Source organism: Suncus etruscus, chromosome 11 (assembly GCF_024139225.1).
Source record: "Suncus etruscus isolate mSunEtr1 chromosome 11, mSunEtr1.pri.cur, whole genome shotgun sequence".
In the NCBI taxonomy this organism is placed as follows: Eukaryota; Metazoa; Chordata; class Mammalia; order Eulipotyphla; family Soricidae; genus Suncus; species Suncus etruscus.
The window spans coordinates 63,234,801-63,251,319 of record NC_064858.1 but is presented as its reverse complement, the minus strand read 5'-3'; the positions used below and the strand labels follow the sequence as shown (position 1 = coordinate 63,251,319).

Here is a 16,519-nt window from a genome sequence, read left to right as displayed (position 1 = left end):
TAATGTACTGATCTCCCCCAAAAGTTTATGTATGAGTGGCAAGGTTGGCCTTATGCAAGGCATGTACCCTACTAAATATGCTATCTACTACCACACTTGCCCACAAAAGGATGTTTTGTTTTTGGGATTTTTATGTCTTACGTGGTGGTGCTCAGGTTTTCCTTGCTCATGGATCATTACTACAGGCTCTGCAGACCATATGGGTTATAAGGATATTGTAATTTGTTGTACAAAACAATTACTTAACCACTGTACAACTGTCTGTCAACCTCCTCATTATTTTTAATTTTTATTTTGAACATATTGGCTTACATATCTTCCACAGTAGTATTTTAGGTACATATTAACATTGAATCAGGGGAATACCCATCACCAAATTTGTCTTCCCTTCACCCCCGTTCTCTTTCTCCAACCCATATCCCCAATCATCACCCCCCGGGCTGCTAGAGTAAGTGGTCCCCTCTGTATCTAGCTTACTACTAGTAATCATATATTTTTCAGTCCTGGTACCTTCCCTTGTTTTTCCCTCTATTTGAGAGGCAGAGCAAGTTACGTGGTTTTGTTTGAAGGGAAAAAAGGCAATAGAATGGGGTAAAAAATCAAGTAAGCTGAAAATGGGCGGAGTCCTTCTAGAGGCTTTCAGCCTCAGTTTGAGAGAGGACAGGAAAAAGGTAATTAAAACACCACAACAATACAGAAAAAATATCAAATAAATTATCCAGTGAGCACTACTGAAATAAAGACAAGCACCACACAATAGTCTCTGTCCTGAAATCAAACCATGCCGAGTGCAAGAAGAAAAAGAAAGATAAAATAAAATATAATTGGAGACATCAACTTCAATATCTGTACCAAAATAAAGAAGTCAAAAAAATCAATCAATCAATCAATCGATCAATATATATGTGTATAAAAGGATTATTATTTTCCCCCTGCATAGGCACAGCAACTATTGGGGACATTATAGAGGAAATTTCCTTGGCCTAGGAGATACAGGGTTTCTCCACCCTCGAAGTATACTGTCATGGGATTAACTATAGACTCATTGCATGATCATTTACTCTTGCCTCAGTGCTTTTGTGTTCTATGGAAGACTTCTACTTTGTCATGGATGGTAAAATCAGGCCTCTGTATCTAGAGATCTTGGTGTCTGTGCAGCTTAAGGGATGGAGCTTATGATGAAGTCTTTCTTTGTGGTTCTAGAAGATCTGTTTCTTCATTGTTGCTTTAATCTATCTTCTGTAGTGGTGGTCTTGGTCATTATGTTTCTCCTAAGATTGAGCCTGGGATAGAGTCTTTCATTATCTTTCCAGAAGACCCGTTCAGTTGTGATTGTCTCAGTCAGACCTCTGGAATTGGAGATCTTGTTTGTTGAACAAATTGTAGACCAAAACCTAGGCTAGAGATTTTTTTGTTTTTGTTGGTGGTGGTGGTGGTCCCGGGATGCTTACTGTCCAGACATGGTTGTAACAACCAGTCATATGTAAATAGCTATCTTAAGCCCCCTCATTTTTAAAGGTGACTCATCTATATCACAAGAAAGTAAAAATCCCAAAACCAAAAAGACAGGGTCTATTACTTGAAGACATTCATTAATCATGAAAATATTTAAACAAAAAGCATAATTCCAGAACATAGCTACATTAATTTTAAAAATTTTACTAAGTCACCATTGAAAATCAATTGGTAGCAGAAATTTTAGTAGATAATTAATATGAAGATTCTAGGTCATTCCAAAGGTACAGTTCAAAACTTATGCCAAGTTTGTAAGAAAAACTTGAAAGACCAAACAGAAAACATATTTGCTTCTGATAGTGTGAGAATAAGCAGTTGTTAACTCCCCCTTTTTTGAAGAAGGGCCTAGTACAGTATGTTCTCACCAAAATGAGCCCAAGATATGGGATAGTGCACCTCAGGACCACCTAATGGAGAATGTTCCCACCAATATTACTATAGATGGCAAAAATAATTAAACAATAAGAGGTTAAGGTCCTAATGTAGGCTCCAACGCTCCCCCCCCCAAAAAAAAACAATCCTGGTGCCAGAGTGCAAGCATTAGGGTGTTTGTTTACCTTGCATGTACTGACCTTGAATGGACAGAGGTTCTATATCCAGCAATTCATATGGTCCCCCAAGCCAGGAGCGATTTCTGAACGTATAGCCAAGAGTAACACCTGAGAATCACTGGTGTTTGGGTGTGGCTCAAACTCAACAAGAACAACAACAACAAATACCCTTACAAATTCTGCTTAGACTAGATACCAGATGGCTTCTTGAAATGTTAAATGAATGTTAAGATTTTAACCATATGTGTGTGTTTGTGTGTGATCTATCTATCTATCTATCTATCATCTATCTATCTATCATCTATCTATATATCAATTTATAAACCTCCCTTTTGCTATTAAATTATTAAGTCTGGTTTCTGAGTCTCTCTATTCCACACCATGGGAGAAGCTTAATTCTGAACTTAACATAAGTGTAAGACTGTGAAATGGTTTTTTATACATTTGAGAAAGCTAAAGGAAAGACACCAAAAGATGGTAGGTGGTGTAAAATAATTCCACTTGCCTTCATGATGGGTGAAAATTGCAAGAATGTTATGTACTATTCATAAATATAGCAGAAGGATCACTGGTATATGATCAAGTAATATGTTGATCAACTGGGTTATATTTCCAGGTCAGACAATGCTTTTTATTTACACTCTTTAGGTATTAAAGGGAAACAGAATGAAGAGCTTCTAGGACACCTATAATGTGAAAGAAGGTGTGCAACAAGATAGTCAGGAAATGCTCTATAAAAGAAGATAAACCAGAAAAATGTGCACTAGGCATGCACTCACCTTTAAGAGGTTTTGATTTGATTTCTTCTCCTTCCTTTCCTACTTTCATCAGAAAGAATTCAGAGATCATGAAGAACAACGAGCTGAGTGTTCATTCAGAAATACTATCTGGGTAAGAGTGCAGATCCACTTCTCATTTTTAAGGTCTAAAGTCTTTTAAAAGGAAGGGAAGATGCTTAATTTTAACTAAGCATTAGTCTTGAATAGTTCTTGGACTGGATAATTTACATTTTACTGCATTGATATTGTATTCTTCTTTGAAATTAGACAAGTCATTTGATAACAAGATAAAAACAATGCATGGCTGGAACTAGATAGTATAGTGGAGTAGGTGATTGCCTTGTACTTGGTTGACTTTGGATCAATCCCTGCACAGGAATTGTTCCCACAACCTTGCCAGCAGTAATCTCTGAGCATAAAGCCAAGAGTTAGCAACCTCTGAGCATCACCAGATATGGCACCAAAACAAACACCAAAATAACAAACTAACACACCCAACATACACACATACACACAACTCATGAAGATTGCAAGACGGTCTAAAAGATGTAATTCTAAAAACCGGCAAAGCTTTGCAAAAGCCGGCTTCCTGTGTGTGACACTAGGCGGGGAAAATCCGCGAAAGTACACCGGCCCAGTGGGGCCCAACTGTGAAAAACTGTGAGTGTGACCTGTCTATGTCTGTCTACTGTCCTCTTGCGTGAAACTCTTGCGAGTGGGGCAAAAAGAGGCTCCAGCGGAGCAAGACTGCTCCACTTCGCTACACGGCCATGCACTCTTTCTAAGGAAAGAACTCCATTGCAAAAAGAAGGAAAAATCAAACTAAGAATGGCGCTATATCACAGAAGCAAACATTTCTCTCTGGACCGTCTTCTCTGTTGCATGCTCGTACCTAAGATTTGACCCAGTGTGAGGCTTCATCCACGGAGGACTCCCCTCCCTTAGAGGCAAGTCAGCCCATCCAGAAAGGAAGGAGTCAGAGGAGTGTGCTGCCTGCATCATATAGACAATGAATACCACCACAACATGTAGAAAAACCCACAATACAAGTGTGACAATGGGGAAACAATGCAGGCCAGCATCACACATAGAGAATGAAGATAACAATTCTGAGGACCAGATAATGACCAACCAACTAATCAAACTCTCAGATAAGGACTTTAGACTAGCAATATGGAAGATGCTCAATGGACTACAAGAAACCATGGATCGAGTTGAACAGAACACTAGTAAGAACCAAGAAAATATGAAGACAGAAATCACAAAACTCCAAACTGAAATAACATGTCAACTAACGGGACTGAAAAAGTCAGTAAACGAAGTGAATGACAAAATGGATAAACTCTGGGACAGGGTATCAGAAGCTGAGAATAGACTTGGTGCTGTGGAAGATGAGATACATAACAATTCCATACAGCAGGAAAGATTGGACAAAAAACTTAAAGCAAATGAGCAGATAATAGAAAAATTAGTCAAAGAATGGGAACAGATGAAAATAGAAGTCTATGATAAGATCAACAGAAACAACTTAAGAATCATTGGAGTCCCAATAACCCAGGAAGAAAATTTCCAGGAAGAATCAACTGTCAAGAACATCATGAAAGAGAAACTTCCAGAGCTAAAGAATATATGTGATCAAATCCTGCATGCCTGAAGAGTACCAACCAAAAGAGACCCCAGAAAAACCACCCAAAGACACATCCTAGTCACAATGACAAATCCCACAGATAGAGACAGAATTCTGAAAACAGCAAAATCAAAAGGGGAAATCACGTTCAAGCAAGCTTCCCTGAGATTTACAGCAGACCTGTCACCAGAAACACTCAATGCCAGAAAGCAGTGGTGGGATATTGTGACAAGACTGAATGAAATGAATGCTTCACCCAGAACACTATACCCAGCAAAACTCACTTTCCGGTTTGAAGGAAGAATACATGGCTTCACAGACAAAAAACAGCTCAGAAACTTCACAGACACAAAACCAGTCTTAAGAGAAAAGCTGAAAGACCTAATCTAAGACAAGACTACCCAAAAGACACACCAAATTTTGAAATAAAGATGGCGTTAAATCCCAGGACAATTCTTTCTCTCAACATCAATGGACTAAATGCACCAGTTAAGAGACACAGAGTGGCTAAATGGATCAAAAAACTCAATCCAACCTTCTGCTGCCTACAAAAAACACACCTAAATAGTCAGAACAAACATAGACTCAAAACAAAAGGCTGGAGAAAAGTTATCCAAGCAAACAACACCCATAAAAAAGCTGGAGTGGCCATACTAATATCAGATAATGCAAACTTTATACTCAGGAAGGTTGTAAGGGACAAAGATGGACATTTTATATTAATCAAGGTGTACATAGAGCAGGAAGAATTCACTCTCCTAAACATATATGCACCGAATGAGGGGCCAGCAAAATACTTAATACAACTGTTGACAAATCTGAAAAATAATATCAACAACAACACAATAATTGTGGGGGAACTTAACACGGCTTTGTCAACACTGGATAGGTCAACCAGACTGAAACCCAACAAGAATATACTAGACCTGAGGAGAGAAATGGAAGAAAGAGGCCTAGTGGATATATATATATTGGACACTCCATCCCCAAAAACCTGGATACACATTCTTCTCCAATGTACATGGGACATTCTCCAGGATAGACTACATGCTGGCACATAAAACATACCTCCATAACATTAAGAGGATAGAAATTTTGCAGAATACCTTCGCTGACCACAAGGCTCTGAAATTATTTGTGAACTCCAAAGGGACTCAGAAGAAACACTTTAACACCTGGAAGTTAAACAGCCTCATGCTCAATAACCAGTGGGTCCGAGATGAAATCAAGGAGGAAATCAAAAGGATTCTGGACAAATGACAATAAAGACACAAACTATCAGAACATATGGGACACAGCAAAAGCAGTACTGAGAGGAAAATTTATAGCTTTGCAAGCACACATCAGGAAGGAAGAAGGAGCTTACCTGAGTAGCTTAATGACACAGCTAATAGAACTAGAAAATGCTCAACAAAAGGACCCAAGAATAGGCAGACAGAAGGAAATAACAACGCTGAGAGCAGAAATCAACGAAGTGGAAACTCAAAAAACAATCCGAAAGATCAACGAAAGGAGAAGTTGGTTCTTTGAAAAAATAAACAAGATTGATAGACTACTAACTCGTATCAGGAATGAGAAAGGAGAGATCACTACTGATATGACAGAGATTCAAAGGGTAATCAGAAACTACTTTGAAAAACTCTACGCCACTAAAAATGAGAACCTGGAAGAAATGGATAAATTCTTGGACTCTTATAATCCTCCACGGTTGAAGGAAGAGGATGTAGCATATCTAAACACCCACATCACCATTTATGAAATTAAAACAGTAATCAAATGTCTGCCAAAAAACAAAAGCCCAGGTTCAGATGGATTCACTAATGAATTCTATCAAACTTTCCAAGAGGAACTACTGCCAATCTTGGCAAGACTCTTTTATGAAATTGAAGAAACAGAAACACTTCCAAATAGCTTTTATGAAGCCAGTATCACTTTGATACCTAAACCAGACAGAGACGCTACCAAAAAAGAAAATTACAGACCAATATCACTGATGAATGCAGATGCAAAGATCCTCAACAAAATCCTGGCAAATAGGATTCAATGCCTCGTTAAAAAGATCATCCACTACGATCAAGTAGGTTTCATCCCAGGAATGCAAGGCTGGTTTCACATCCGTAAATCTATCAACATAATACACAACATCAATAACAAGAAAAATAAAAACCACATGATCATATCAATAGATGTAGAGAAAGCATTTGATAAGGTCTAACGCCCATTCCTGATCAAAACTCTCAGCAAGATGGGAATGGAGTGAACCTTTCTCAATATAGTGAAGGCCATTTAACACAAGCCAGTGGCAAATATTATCCTCAATGGAGAAAAACTGAAAGCCTTCCCTCTAAATTCTGGCACAAGACAAGGCTGTCCTCTCTCAAAACTCCTATTCAACATAGCACTGGAAGTACTTGCTATAGCGATTAGGCAAGAAAAGGATATCAAGGGAATCCAGATAGGAAAGGAAAAGTCAAGCTCTCACTGTTTGCAGATGACATGATACTCTACTTAGAAAACCCTAAAGACTCTATCAAAAAGCTTCTAGAAACAATAGACTCATATAGCAAGGTGGCAGGCTACAAAATTAACACACAAAAATCAATGGCCTTTCTATACACCAATAGTAATAAGGATGAAATGGACATTAAGAAAACAACCCCATTCACAATAGTGCCACACAAACTCAAATATCTTGGAATCAACTTGACTAACTATGTGAAGGACCTATACAAAGAAAACTATAAAACTCTGCTCCAAGAAATAAGAGAGGACACACGGAAATGGAAACACATACCCTGCTCATGGATTGGCAGGATTAACATCATCAAAATGGCAATACTCCCCAAGGCATTATACAGATTTAATGCCATCCCTCTAAAGATACCCATGACATTCTTCAAAGAAGTGGATCAGACACTTTTGAAATTTATTTGGAACAATAAACACCCTCGAATAGCTAAAGCAATCATTGGGAAAAAGAATATGGAAGGAATTCCTTTCCCCAACTTTAAAGTGTACTACAAAGCAACAGTTATCAAAACAGCATGGTATTGGAATAAGGATAGGTCCTCAGATCAGTGGAATAGGCTTGAATACTCAGAAAATGTTCCCCAGACATACAACCACCTAATTTTTGATAAAGGAGCAGGAAATCCTAAATGGAGCAGGGAAAGCCTCTTCAACAAGTGGTGTTGGCACAATTGGATAGCCACTTGCAAAAAATTGAACTTAGACCCCCAGCTAACATCCTGTACGAAGGTAAAATCCAAATGGATTAAAGACCTCGATATCAGCCCCAAACCCATAAGATATATAGAACAGCACATAGGCAAAACACTCCAGGACATTACAGGTATCTTCAATGAGGGAACTGCACTCTCCAAGCAAGTGAAAGCAGAGATTAACAGATGGGAATATATTAAGCTGAGAAGCTTCTGCACCTCAAAGGAAATAGTGCCCAGGATACAAGAGCCACCCACTGTGTGGGAGAAACTATTCACCCAATACCCATCAGATAAGGGGCTAATCTCCAAAATATACAAGGCACTGACAGAACTTTACAAGAAAAAAACATCTAACCCCCATCAAAAAATGGGGAGAAGAAATGAACAGACACTTTGACAAAGAAGAAATACACATGGCCAAAAGACACATGAAAAAATGTTCCACATCACTAATCATCAGGGAGATGCAAATCAAAACAACTATGAGATACCACCTCACACCCCAGAGAATGGCACACATCACAAAGAATGAGAATAAACAGTATTGGCGGGGATGTGGAGAGAAAGGAACTCTTATCCACTGCTGGTGGGAATGCCGTCTAGTTCAACCTTTTTGGAAAGCGATATGGAGATTCCTCCAAAAACTGGAAATCGAGTTCCCATAGGATCCAGCTATACCACTCCTAGGAATATATCCTAGGAATGCAAAAATACAATACAAAAACCCCTTCCTTACACCAATATTCATTGCAGCACTATTTACCATAGCAAGACTCTGGAAACAACCAAGATGCCCTTCAACAGATGAATGGCTAAAGAAACTGTGGTACATATACACAATGGAATATTATGCAGCTGTCAGGAGAGATGAAGTCATGAAATTTTCCTATACATGGATGTACAAGGAATCTATTATGCTGAGTGAAATAAGTCAGAGAGAGAGAGAGAAAAACGCAGAATGGTCTCACTCATCTATGGGTTTTAAGAGAAATGAAAGACACCCTTGTAATAATAATTTTCAGACACAAAAGAGAAAAGAGCTGGAAGTTCCAGCTCACCTCAGGAAGCTCACCACAAAGAGTGATGAGTTTAGTTAGGGAAATAACTACATTTTGAACTGTCCTAATAATGAGAATGTATGAGGAAAATGGAGAGCCTGTCTAGAGTACAGGCGGGGGTCGGGTGGGGCGAAGGGAGACTTGGGACATTGGTGATGGGAATGTTGCACTGGTGATGGGTGGTGTTCTTTACATGACTGAAACCCAAACACAATCATGTATGTAATTAAGGTGTTTAAATAAATTTTAAAAAAAATATGTAATTCTTGGGACTGGAGCCATGGTGCTAGCAGTAAGGCATTTGCCTTGCCCATACTAGCCTAGGGCAGACTGGGTTCGATCCCCTGACATCTCATATGATTCCCCAAGCCAGGAACGATTTCTGAGCACATTGCCAGGAGTAACCTCTGTGTGTCACCGGGTGTGGACCCAAAACAACAACAACAACAAAAAAACAGGTAATTTTTCCTACTTACACTATACATAGTATCACCTTTATAAAAAAAAAGGATACTTTAAAGGTCTTTTATTACATATACCTTTAGTGTCTTCTATTGAATAATTTTTAAGACTTCGTATAAAATGCTTTGACATTTAATAAAAAGAGAATCATTAACCTGACAATATTCATTTTAGTAAATTCAAATAAGAATTATGAATATTTATGTATCTCCCTGGTTTTTCAAAATGCCATATGTCTCAAGTGTACATCCTTAATTAAGCAAATATGAACATTAATCACTATTACAGTAGTAAATGGAAAGATCTTATGGCTGAGTGAACACATTAACTCTCAGTAGTCATCATTGAGTAATGATAACTCCCATTAGAGATCTCCAGAAAGAAAAAACCTGGATGACAACAAGGAGTTTCTGTTAGTAAAAATACTAAGAAGCATTTACTGTTTAAATGGAAAGAGTAGCCAACCTAGCAATTATGCAGGTAAATCCAATTTTGTATACAGTTCCTGTAAATATATTAAAAACACTGAAAGACAGACTAGTGTCTTTCTAATAATTACAGACTAAGTTTCAGGCACAATCTTTAGACATCCTCATAATAACAAAGCATAACATTATGCTGTTTAATCTTTCTTAAATATTAAGCAACTGAACAATTTAACACACACTTACATTGAAAAATATGTACTAAACTTGGCATTCCCCTACTTCAATAAATTTTGTAAAAGTTTAGATATTGATCATGGATTTCAGTTCAAACAACACAGTCTTCTGAAGGCTTCTCGGAGGAATGATTTTTAAATCCTGGCCTATCTATTTTAACAAAGTTGTTATTTATTTACTAGATTTCTGAAACATGAATTTCAAAATAATACATATTTAAGTTGTACAATTGATTGATATTACTGAGGAGATTATAGTCTCAAAGGATAATACAGGTAGTTGTATTTCTATGAATAAGTACAATAAAATCAACTAAGGTTTTGAAGAAACATAATCACACTCACAAATTTCTACAAAATTATTTTAGCGTTTAAAGTTATGAATTAATTTTTTTAATTAAACACTAACATGTAGTTTTTTCAAATTACATACTTTATAAATGTAATTGATAACAAAGAATATTATCATTTAGATATTCTTCTGGATTATTTTAATATGTATGGCAGATATACTAAGTACAGTTTGAAAATCTAAAATTACAGTGAGCATATCAGGATATTGCTGTAACCTCTTAAACTTTTAAATTATATATACCACATTATATGTTAAGGAGGAAAATTAAATAACAAATTTGTAACTAATAGCACATCCACATATATAAACAAGCTCTTATCTGCTAGGGATAAGAACTCATACTTATTTACAATACAGGGGAATCTCCCACCTTGAAAATATGTCATATGGATTCATCTTAGACTCCAGAAGATTATACACTGACCGTCCAGACTTGAATCCTGAACCCCAGACAGAGAACAGACACAGTTCTTCACAACAGCTACAGGAACCAAAGCCCATCTGGGACATCCTGAATACTACTCAATCTCCAACATGTGCCAGTTCTAATATGATATCCTGAGAATGAGGAAATTGGGAACAAATGGACATAGAACAGGTTATCCTACCTTACCAACTAATGATAAAACAAAATCAGAAGACTTACTACAATATGGGCTGTGCAAAAGCCAAGATCATGATTTACAGATGACAGGCTGATAGAAACATGAACGGGAAGTATGTATTCTGGGACCAACAAGAAAACCGTAGTCTAGGGTTTGGTCTACGTCCTGCATAACAATCATGACCTCCAATTCTAGAGTCCTGACTGAGGCAATTGCAACTGAACGGGTCTTCTGGAAACATAACAAAAGACAATATCCCAGACTCCATCTGAGTTTCAGAGCAAGGGCCAAAACCACTAAACACAGAAGACAGATTAAAATGACATCAAGGAAACAGAACTTCTAAAATCACAAAGAAAGTCTTTATCATAAGTTCCACTCCTTGACCTGTGCACAGACTGAGACCTTTAGATTTAGAGGTCTCTTTTTATCATCCAGATTGGAGCAGAAGTGGGGGGCTCTTGTATCCTGGGCGCTGTTTCTTTTGAGGAGCAGAAGCTTCTCAGTTTAATATATTCCCATCTGTTAATCTCTGCTTTCACTTGCTTGGAGAATGCAGTTTCCTCCTTGAAGATGCCTTTAGTCTCAATGTCCTGGAGTGTTTTAACTACGTGTTGTTCTATATATCTTATGGTTTTGGGTCTGATATAGAGGTCTTTACTTCATTTGGATTTTACCTTCGTACATGATGTTAGCTGGGGGGGTCTATGTTCAATTTTTTGCAAGTGGCTAGCCAACACAACTTGTTGAAGAGGCTTTCTTTGCTCCGTTTAGGATTTCCTGCTTCTTTATCAACAATTAGGTTATTGTATGTATGGGGAACATTTTCTGAGTACTCAAGCCTATTCCACTGATCTGAGGGCCTGTCTTTATTCCAATACCATGCTGTTTTGATAACTATTGCTTTGTAGTACAGTTTAATTTGGGGAAAGTAATTCCTCCCATATTCTTTTCCCAATGATATATTTAGCTATTCTAGGGTATTTATTGTTCCAAATGAATTTCAAAAGTGCCTGATCCACTTCTTTGAAGAATGTCTTGGGTATCTTTAGAGGGATCGCATTAAATCTGTACAATGCTTTGGGAATATTGCCATTTTAATGATGTTAATCCTGCCAATCTATGAGCAGGGTATGTGCTTCCATTTTGCGTGTCCTCTCTTATTTCTTGTAGCAGAGTTTTATAGTTTTCTTTGTATAGGTCCTTCACATTTTTAGTCAAGTTGATTCCAAGATATTTGAGTTTCTGTGGCACTATTTTGAATGGGGTTGTTTTCTTAATGTCCATTTCTTCCTTATTTCTATTGGTGTATAGAAAAGCCATTGATTTTTATATGTTGATTTTGTAGCCTGCCACCTTGCTATATGAGTCTATTGTTTCTAGAAGCTTTTTCATAGAGACTTTAGGGTTTTCTAGGTAGAGTATCATGTCATCTGCAAACAGCGAGAGCTTGACTTCTTCCTTTCCTATCTGGATTCCCTTGATATCTTTTTCTTGTCTAATCACTACAGCAAGTACTTCCAGTGCTATGTTTACTGTAATAAAACAGACCGTACTCATATATTTCCTGGTTTATTTACAAAATAATATATATCATAATCCCATAATCTGTTTTTCTTTTTTTGGGGGGGTGGAGGTTGGATAACACCTAGCAGCACTCAGGGGCTCTGCAACTCAGAAATCACTCCTGACAGGCTCTGGAGGCTATACAGGAGGCTAGGAATTGAACTTCAGTCCGTGTTGGGTTTGCTGCATGCAAGGAAAATGCCCTATCACTGTGCTATCTCTTTGGCCCCACTAATCCTATTGTTTTTATATGTGACCCGATATAATTTAATGATATAAACATGAGAAGAAAAACAAGAATATAAAGTAAAATGTGTGCATACCATAAAAGGAAAAAAATATGTAGTTATCAAATTTAAAGTAATTAACCAGAGAAATAGTTGCATATTATATATGATATGTATATATGTACTACAAATAGTAGTATGTTTAAAATTATATTTAAAAGGGAATAAAACCTATAAGGAAAGTTATATCAATGTGAAAGTTTTAGGATTTTATTCCATTAGAAGAATTTTAAGTGAAAATTCTTATTATTAGTATTTAAAAATATATAATAATTAAGATTATTATTTAACATTTTCTTATTCTGATTTATGTAAAGTGCTCATTTGTATGGTTTTGAAGAACAAAGTTACTGACACCAAAGTATCCAAACCCCTCTATCACTGTCTCTGTAACACCTCAAGACACACTTTCCTTCCTTATTTCCTCCTATACTTGATAATACCAGGTTTTAACCTTAAGGCCAAGTTTCTTCTTAAGACATATTGTCCATTCTCCTATTTACATTTTTATTTATATACAGCGGATAAGAGAAATTCTTCAGCATTTTTCTCTTCCTCTGACTTATTTTATTTAGCATGATGCCATTTACTTTCATCCTTATAGCATAAAATGCATGATTTAACCTTTTTTTTAATATGGAACACTTTAAGAATTTGTGTGTAATCCTTGCAGAGGGGCCATGCATATATTCTCTGTATTGGATGCAATTTTAGTATATGTGCTGCCAAAGTGAGCACTCACCCTTTATTATAGCTGTACACTATTCTAAAGTATCTTTGTACCTCAATTTCTTTTTTATTTTTTTTTGGTTTTTGGGCCACACCCGTTTGACGCTCAGGGGTTACTCCTGGCTATGAGCTCAGAAATCGCCCCTGGCTTGGGGAGACCATATGGGACGCCAAGGGATCGAACTGCGGTCCGTCCTACGCTAGCGCTTGTAAGGCAGACACCTTACCTCTAGCGCCACCTTCCCGGCCCCAATATCTCAATTTCTTTATGGGCTCATCTGTTACTGAGAACTTAAACTGTTTCTATATTTTGGTTTTGTACTTTGTTATGTAATAAATATAAATGTACAAGCATCTTTCTTATTTAATTAAAGTTTTCATATTCCTAAAATAAATGACAAAATGTGAGACTGTAGGATGATATGGTAGCTCTGTGTTTTAGATTTCCCAGACTGTTTTTCATAAAGGTTGAGCCAGAGTATATTTGACTAACAATAAAATATAGCATTATTTTTTAAAAAATAATGAGACCATTGTGATATACAAGTCTTTTTAGTTGTATTTCAGGCATATAGTGACAGAGTTCCCAGCATATATCCCATACTTCTACACTTAGTATCTAGTCTACCAGTATTAACAGGTCCATTTTGTGTTTAAATTGTTATAGTTTGGACCTCTTGATTCTGTTGTCATTGACTTTGGCTTGGGATTTAGTTCTTGCCTTTTTTTTTTACCCAATGCACCTGAGACCACTTGATTTCTCTGTCCACTACTTTTATTTACTTTTCTCAATTTTAGAAAGATGTAGAAATATGAAATAAAGCAAAAGTTCTATGAAAAAGGCAGGAGCCGCTATATAGAAGATATACATAAAATAAAATTTTAAAAAGGGGGGTCAGTAAGCCAACATTTTTCACATAGACACAGTAAACATAGAGAAAATACGAAAAAAAATACTGTTTGCCTAAAATAAAACAGGTGTCTACCCATGAAGCATACTCTCATAAGACTGACTACAGGTATGCTGATATCCAATCCCCAGGTCTTTCTTTATGGTGTCAGGAAAAAAAAAATCTACTCAGTTGTATTTGTTAAACTCAGGTTTCTGTATTTAGAGATCTGATTCTTTCACAGATCCTATGTCAAAGCTGGGATATGACAGAGCGTTTTTTTATTTTATCTCACCATAAGGTGGCGAGGCAGGGAAGCCTGCCCTTAGAGCACTTTGTTGCTATTTCCTCATTGTCAGGATGTCAAATGAACATAACCTGGAGCAAGTTTGTGCCAAGTAGCATTAGGGGCACCCCTAGTGGGAATTTTATTCCTTGTGCTGATGCAGAAAACCATGCAGGTTCCAAGAATGGAATAGGTATTATATACATATATAAAAATGCATTTTTAGTTTGTGTGTTTGTCTTAAAGTATCTTAGCTTTGATTATAAGTTCAAAGTAACACAATTACTTGTTAAATACATACTTGTAATAAAAGCAAAATTATGATGGAATACATGTTTTTGTAGTTGTGGTTGATATGAGATTGATATAATGTTCATTTAACAAAAGAAAATTAGAGATTATGAAATAAGTGTACTAAAGTTTATTTTGGTTTTGCATAAAAAAAGGGATATGCCCTAATAAAAATTATATTGTTGTAATTTTGGAGAGTTTTTGGCCACACCTAGAGCACTCACTGTCACTCCTGTCTCTGCACTCATAAATCACAATGGCAGACTCGGGGGTTCACAAGGATGCCAGGGATTGAATTCATTTGCATGCAAAGCTAACACTTTACAAGCTTTGTTATAAATCCCGGTCCTCTTGGTATATATTTAATTAATGATGCTCTAATGAAGAAAATAAAATAGCATATGGAAGTTTAAAACTTTACTGAGCATAAGTACTGATTACCAAGTTTACTTTTGAGTAGTATACTAATAAAAAGTGAATGGTAAATTAATTCTTAAATAGATTTTGCTACATTATGCTAGTAACTAAAAGTTTTTTGCCAAAAACATGAGAGTATTGGAAACATAGGGGCTATTCTAACATTATGGAATCTCATTTAGCTAATTTACATTTTATGTAATTTATTATTGTGATAAATAAAATGATTAAAATGTCATATGTTAGAGAGTCTTAAAAAGATGACATGTATTTGAAGAATAGAAGATTAATCTCTTAATAAAATGTTAACTGACATCTTTCTGAAATTGATTAAATCTGGCTTCAAAAGGTCAGTAGAGCTTCTATATATTAGTTCTGCTTAGATGTTTATGATTATACTTCTTAAAAAGCTCTCTTAAAATAATTCACTAAATCTATCTACAGAGACCAATATTTAATTAACATATATCAAATATATATTATATATAACATAAATCAAATATAGATTATGATTATAATATCTCTGTTATTTTTAAAAGTTGTTTTTCTATATTCAATACTTTAAAATCATATTTACATAATAGATTCTGGGCTTATTCTTAAGATATATTCATATTATTTACTCATGAAATGCAACCGTTTCAAAGTGGTTTTATTGTTTTCACTCAGGGTGAAGAAATAAAAAGTATAACTAAAATAATTATTTGTGGTTTTTCTAGTGTCAGAGTTTACAAGACACTGACAGAACTTTACAAGAAAAAACATCTAATCCCATCAAAAATGGGGAGAAGAAATGGACAGACACTTTGATAAAGAAGAAATACAAATGGCCAAAAAGCATATTAAAAAATGCTCCACATCACTAATCATCAGGGGCATGCAAATCAAAACAACTATGAGGTACAACCTCACACTACAAAGATTGGCACACATCACAAAGAATGAGAACAAGGAGTGTTGGCGGGGATGTGGAGAGAAAGGAACTCTTATCCATTGCTGGTGGGAATGCCGACTAGTTCAACCTTTCTGGAAAGTGATATGGAGATTCCTCCAAAACTTGGAAATTGAGCTCCCAAACTATCCAGCTATACCACTCCTAGAAATTGTACCCAAGGAACACAAAAATACAATACGAAAATCCCTTCCTTACACCTATACTCATTGTAAATATACTATTTACCTTAATAAGACTCTGGAAACAACCAAGATGCCCTTC

General features: G+C 36.3%; 1 non-coding gene across 1 annotated transcript; it reads right to left on the bottom strand.

The window, feature by feature from the left end:
• Positions 1-13,320: 13,320 nt before the first annotated feature.
• Positions 13,321-13,428, bottom strand: LOC126023723 (U6 spliceosomal RNA). The gene has a single exon (XR_007500805.1). It is a non-coding gene; the product is annotated as a U6 spliceosomal RNA (small nuclear RNA).
• Between the last annotated feature and the right edge of the window lie 3,091 nt (positions 13,429-16,519).